Consider the following 6,300-nt stretch of genomic DNA (forward strand, 5'->3'; position numbering starts at 1 on the left):
GAGCAAAGATGGAAAGGAGCAGAGTTGCCTTTGGTTTCCTAAGTCATTCTAACAATTTCTAAAATCAAGCCAGTCCCAGCCTTTAATTGAAGGAAAATCACCCTAAGAGCTTTTTTGTTGCTATTGTTAGACTTAACCTTTTATGATCCTTATGAATGTAGGGGAGGGGGGGGAGGAGGGAAGGGGGGAAAAGAGGGAAACTGAACAAAAGATGGGAAAAAATAATTAGGGAGGACCAAAGATCTGATAGATGGGCTGTTGTTTTTCAAAGAAAACTAATGGCATCACAGGGTGTGTCTGGACTCTAGTGTTAGTTGGATTTTAGTGAGGCAGAATTGCACAAAAATGTCAGCTTCACTCTTGCTTCTGAAGTCATCTAAGTCCAGTGGCAAGACAAAAGATGGCCCAAGATGCAGCGGATGCCCTTGGTGTCTTCAGCGCCTGACCAATCTGTAATCAGTTCAGCTTCCTTGTGGCATTGGAACAAATTGTTCTAATCTCTACATCCTATCTGGTGAAGTCTTCACATACTTGAGGGAGACATCCACGAAACATCCACAAAGGAAAATGGTTACCTTCAACCTGGTTTAGTTAGATACTGAGACAGTTTACTGGGGTGTGACTGTAGTACAGCTTCTTGGAGCCACAGGTGAGAAATTAGTGCCAGGTGGCTTGAGGAGGGTTCAGTAAGCTCCCATACTGAGGTGCTAGTTCTCCTTGTACACCCATACACTCCAAGTGGATGGATAGGAAATGGTTGAAGTTGGAGCCAGTACAGCTCCCAGATAGATTTTCTATATAAACTCTATTACTGTAGGTTGAACTAGACATCATGAAAATTTGAGCATCACTTTTCCGGGAAGGCACAGAGGAGTTCAGGACACAATCCTAGAAAGCAGCCAGTGACAATCCAAGATACAGGAATGGAACTCAGGAGAGGCTACCTTGCCTTGATTCTACCTCTCTCCTCTTTTCCACTTCAAAAAAAAAAACCTCTTTTTTTTTTTTTCCCCCCTGAGGCTGGGGTTAAGTGACTTGCCCAGGGTCACACAGCTAGGAAGTGTTAAGTGTCTGAGACCAGACTTGAACTTGAATCCTCCTGAATTCAGGGCTGGTGCTCTATCCACTGCACCACCTAGCAGCTCCTCCACTCTAAACCTTGATTTACCCATTCTCTAATAGAGGACTGGCTGGATGGTAAGCTAGCAGTATTGCTCCTTAGTATTCTTCCCCCTCAATCCCCCTGAAGATAGTAGCAGACTGTGGCTGTTTTAAAACTGCTATTTCTGTAACCTATATTATTTTAAGTATTTTCTCAGTATGTGTGTGTGTTAAAATCTGCATGGCCATTTGAAACTGTGCCAATTTTGCTAATTTGAATGCTAACAGTGAGATTGGGAATTGAAAGAAGATTAAAACTGGAAAGGAAGTAGATCTAAAGAATTGGGATTTATCCTTATATGATCTGAATCAACTCTGCCAGTTGGAGATTTCTGGCTGGGAGTTCAGGGAGTCAAGCCTTAAGAGGGGTAATCATTTATTTGGAGGGAAAAGGGAACAATTCCTGGGATCAGATACTCTTTGAACACGTGAAACAAATACCCATGGGAGGGGATGGGGTGGGGTGTTGTTAATTAGTTGCAAAGCAGCTGCCATTTTCCCCTTTAATCTGAATGCTAGCCCTAGGGTTAAAAGTGAAGAACCAACCTATGAAAGGGAAGAAGCCCAAGCCACAAAACGGGAGGAGGGGAGAAAGTTAAATGAATGTGCCCAGCTCAGTCCCTGGCTCTCAGATGACTAAATGCTCAGGTGGCCATGCTCACACCTGCCACCTAGTGGGCATATTAACAAAGAGTACATCAAATTTTCACTTGTGGGGCTATTCCAAGAATTTTGAATTCATTCAAATCTAATCATTCTTGGAACTCCTGTTTTGGAACTCTTTTTTCAGCAACTAAAATCCAAAGTCTTTTGAGGTGTACTTGATAGTGAAAGATCTTTGTCTTTGGTTTTTGGAACAAGGCAAAAATAATTGGGAGCCAAAGTATGATGATTCAGCCAAAAGAAGAACCATTGTTGGTTAAAAAAATATAATATATGTGTGTGTGTGTGTGTTGTGTGAGTGTGTGTGGTGTGTTGTGTGTGACTACAATTTGGAGAACAGTTTCTTTGGTAGCTCCTAGACTGGCCCAAAAGCAATTTTCAAAGTAGAATTTCAGAAATATGAGTCAGCAGCCCCCCCTGGAATCAGTGTGGTTCCTCTAGTTCAGGCTTCTTAAACTTTTTCTAACCCTTGACCTCTTTTCATCCAAAAATTTTTCATGTAATCCCAGGTATATACACTTATAAAGTAGATATACAAATCAACATGAACTGATAATAAGTCATAATTTTGTGACTCTTACATTCAATCATGAAACCCATGTGGAGTCATGACTCACATAGTTTAAGAAGCTGGGCTCTAAAGCTGCTTTAAAAGACAGAACTCAGCTGGATGAAGGTGCAAGTTCTAATGGGTTACTGAAAAATGAAAAAACAAAAAAAGATCTTTTATCTGATAGTCATATTTCCTGCATATCTGAAAAGGTTACTTGATTTTCCTTGGAAAGAGTGATTTCATCATTGTAGAGAACTCCAAGTTTGGAAATTCTCTCCATGAGTACAGATCAGTAATATATCCTTTTATCTTAAAAAGCTCTGAGAAATTAAATGGTTTGATCATGGTCATGTAGTTAGCTTGTGTCAGAAGAAGGATTTAAATCTAGTTCTTTCTGGCTCTAAGACCTAACCTTTCTACTATCTCTCAATGAATGTTCAAGTTCCATGCTATTACTGGCTCTATTTTAGGCAGTCCACTGAACCATCATTGAAGGAAACGGCTTATACAGAGAAGGGACTCACCATCCTTTGCCACCACTTCAACAATTACAGACCAACAGTTACCATAGGGAAGATAAGAAACTCTATCCCATAATTCCAGGTGTTTTTACTGACTATCCCCTATGTCTAGAATTCTCTCCCTTCCCATCTTTATCTCCTGACTTCCTTCAATTCCCAGTTAGAATTCTACCTTCTACAAGAAGCTTTTCTTATCCCTCCCTTAATTCCAGTGTCTTCCTCTTGAACTTATCTTGAATTTATCTTTTATATAGCTTATTTGTGCATAATTGCTTGTATGTTGTATGAACACAAAAGCAGAGGCTGTCTTCGGCCTAAGTATCTCCAGTGCTTATAGCACATAGTGCTTAATAAATATTGATTGACAGTGAGTTAGGTAAGTCCAAGAATGCCTAGAACAGAATTGCCTCATCCTTCCTCCCCTACCCCATATAACTGTCTAGTCTATGCTTCAAGCCCCAATCAAGGAAAGCAGCTCTTGAAGAGAGGCACCTGCTTCTGCAGGTGCTGCAGCTCTTGGATTCTCAAAGCAGTCTCAGCAGAGAACTGAAAAGAAAAAGTCCTTGACACAGCCAAATGGCTCAACACTTCAATCTGATATGGTCTTATTAATAGTGTATCCTTCTGTCACTAGGTTAGATTCATGTTTGATGAGTCAAATTTTAAAATGTCCTGACTTTTACTAATTTTCCTCTTGGATATATAATTATAAAATGGATTTTGCTTATGCCCCCAGTTAGATGAAATTCTCTAACAATGAACTGAATATGGGGAGGGCTGGGATACCAGCCCTCTCCTAGGAAAGGTCACTTCCAAGGTTTTTGAGAGGTCTGTTAACAATATAAATGATGCATTATCATTTCCTTTGCCTCTAAAGCCTAAACATCATTGGGCCCATCCATCCTTTCCACCTGACTTACAGTTATTGTTGATGTTCGGTTGCATTTTACTCTCTGTGATCCTATTTAGGGTTTTCCTCACAAAGATATTAGAGTGCTTTGCTATTTCCTTTTCTAGATCATTTTACAAATGAAAAAAAAACTGAAGCAAACAGGATTAAGTGACTTGCCCAAGGTCACATAGTTAGTAACTGTGTGAATCCACATTTAAATTCAGTGATTCCACTGTACCATTTACTTGCAGCTATGTGTGTTTCTTTTTCCTGTATGTATAGTCCTGGAGTGAGGTCCTGGAAAACAGAAATCATCTTGCTTATCTATTTGTATTCCCAGAAATAGTGTTTTGCACAAAGTGAATTTTTAATAAATGTTGTTCGTTTATTCATATATACTCATATCAATATCCAACTTAAAAAAAAACAACCCAAAATTCTTCATTTGACTACTCTTCCTCCATTATAGTCTTACATCTCTCCTCTACTTCACAACCAAACTCTTGGGGGAAAAAAATGCTGTCTTTGCTGTTGCTTCCACTTTATCACTTCCCACTCTCTTCTCAACCTCTTGAAATCTAACTTCTGTCCTCACCACTTAACTAGAACTGCTTTCTCCAAGGTCAGTAGTTATTAAATATTCATTAAGGACCTAATATTGCCAGGCACTGATCACTAATGATCTCTTTATTGTTAAATCCTAAGGCTGTTTCTCAATGCACATGACTTCTTAAAAGCCTTTGTCACTACTGACCACCTACTTCTGGATACTTCTTTTTTCCTGGGATTTTATGACATTGTACCACTTACTTGTATGACTGCAGGATTATCATCTATGCCCCAAAGCTTGGTATGTGAACATATTCCTGTATTGTATTCTAGGTATTTTCCTTTTTTCTCTCTTTCTCTGTTCTCATTTTTATTTCAGAAATAAAAATAGATTTAACAATGATCTTTATGCAAATAATTCTTAAATCTACATGTCTAGCTCTCATCTCTATCTTAAATTCCAGAGCCCGTGTGACATGTATGACAACTACATATTATAAACATAAAACTCAAATGGCTAAAACAGGATTCATCTTTTCCTTCAACATCTGCCTCTCCTCCAAATTTCAGTGAATTTTATCAAGGATGATGAGGAAATATGCTCCCTACTTGCTGACCAAAGGGTGGTTCCAGGCTCTGCCTGACTCAGACAAGTCCCCTGGTAATTCAATTTCAATACAAGAACAAAACGAGACAGATTATTGAATAGTTAATAAGAGATTTACTTATTGATATCAGGAAAAGGATAGAAAGCTATTCAACAGATATAGGTATTGAGGACATCTTGAGTTGATTAAGCTGAAATGAAGGTATCTTGCTGAAGTTGCCTATCACATTCCATCACCCAAGCATCAGAGAATATCTGGAACTCCTCACAGCTGTTGTACGTAAGTAACCAGGAAGTGATATCAACAGCATGTTTCTTTAGTTGCCTTTGCCAACCTGATTTCAAAAATGCGTTCAATATCTTTTAAGAAACATTAGTCTAACTTACATGAATTTTTATTAGAATATTGCTCCTTCTACAGGGGTGATGGATTCAGGATGCAGACTAAGATGTATATTTTGGACACGGCCAATAAAAGAATTTATTATGTTTGACTCTAAATTTGTTACAAGGTTGTTGGTGGGTTTTCTTTTTTGTTTGTTTGTTTTTTCAGAGTAGGTGAGAAGGAAAGTAGATTTTAGTTGAGTAAAAAAAAATATGCAAGAATTGCTTGCTGAAAACATACATAGTTTTTAAAAATGGAAAAAAAAAATAGGTCATCCCAACCCTCCTTTTACCCCAAGACTAAACCTTCAAGGATGGCTTCTACTGCATTCTCTTCCAAATTAAAGATTGTTAAATGTGTAAAAAGAAAAAAAAAATGTATGTTAAAAATGAAGTAAATGCTGTCAAGAGCACTTTTCTTGTGCTTACTTTGGCAGCAAATTTACTAAAATTGGATGGATACAGAGAAGATTAGCATGGCTCATATGTAAGGATGCAAATTTGTGAAGCATTCTATTTAAAAAAAATTTTTTTTTGTTGTTGTTAAAAAGAGCATTTTCTTTGGAGAGACCCTAAACATGAGTCATACCTGTTTTAGAAATTTCTGGATAATATAAATAACTGGAGAGTTATTCTGGGGTGGGAGCAGAACCAGGGAAAGAAACTAACTCTTTGGAGTCAGGCTTTCCCAAGATGAATTAAGGCCAATTCTGCTCTGGATTCTCTAAGCCTGTGGGGATTTTTGAATTATCTGCAGCTTGCACAATATCTGGCACACAGTAGGCACTTAAATATTTGTGGATTGATTGATTTGTCTATATTCACAAAGCTAGTTAACTTAAGAGGAGTGTCTCCAAAGCCAAGTTCCTCCCCATTCTATGTCTAGAATTATTTCGTCTGTATCAGGTATCTTGGGAAAGCAGGGGGGGGGGGGGGGGGGAAGAAACTGGCTTATCCCATGGAGGTTTAA

General features: G+C 38.4%; 1 pseudogene; it reads left to right on the top strand.

Moving 5' to 3' along the window:
- The first annotated feature begins 5,755 nt into the window (after positions 1-5,755).
- Positions 5,756-5,853, top strand: LOC141559180 (U6 spliceosomal RNA; annotated as a pseudogene).
- The last annotated feature ends 447 nt before the right edge of the window (positions 5,854-6,300 follow it).

Source organism: Sminthopsis crassicaudata, chromosome 2, assembly GCF_048593235.1.
Source record: "Sminthopsis crassicaudata isolate SCR6 chromosome 2, ASM4859323v1, whole genome shotgun sequence".
Taxonomy (NCBI): Eukaryota; Metazoa; Chordata; class Mammalia; order Dasyuromorphia; family Dasyuridae; genus Sminthopsis; species Sminthopsis crassicaudata.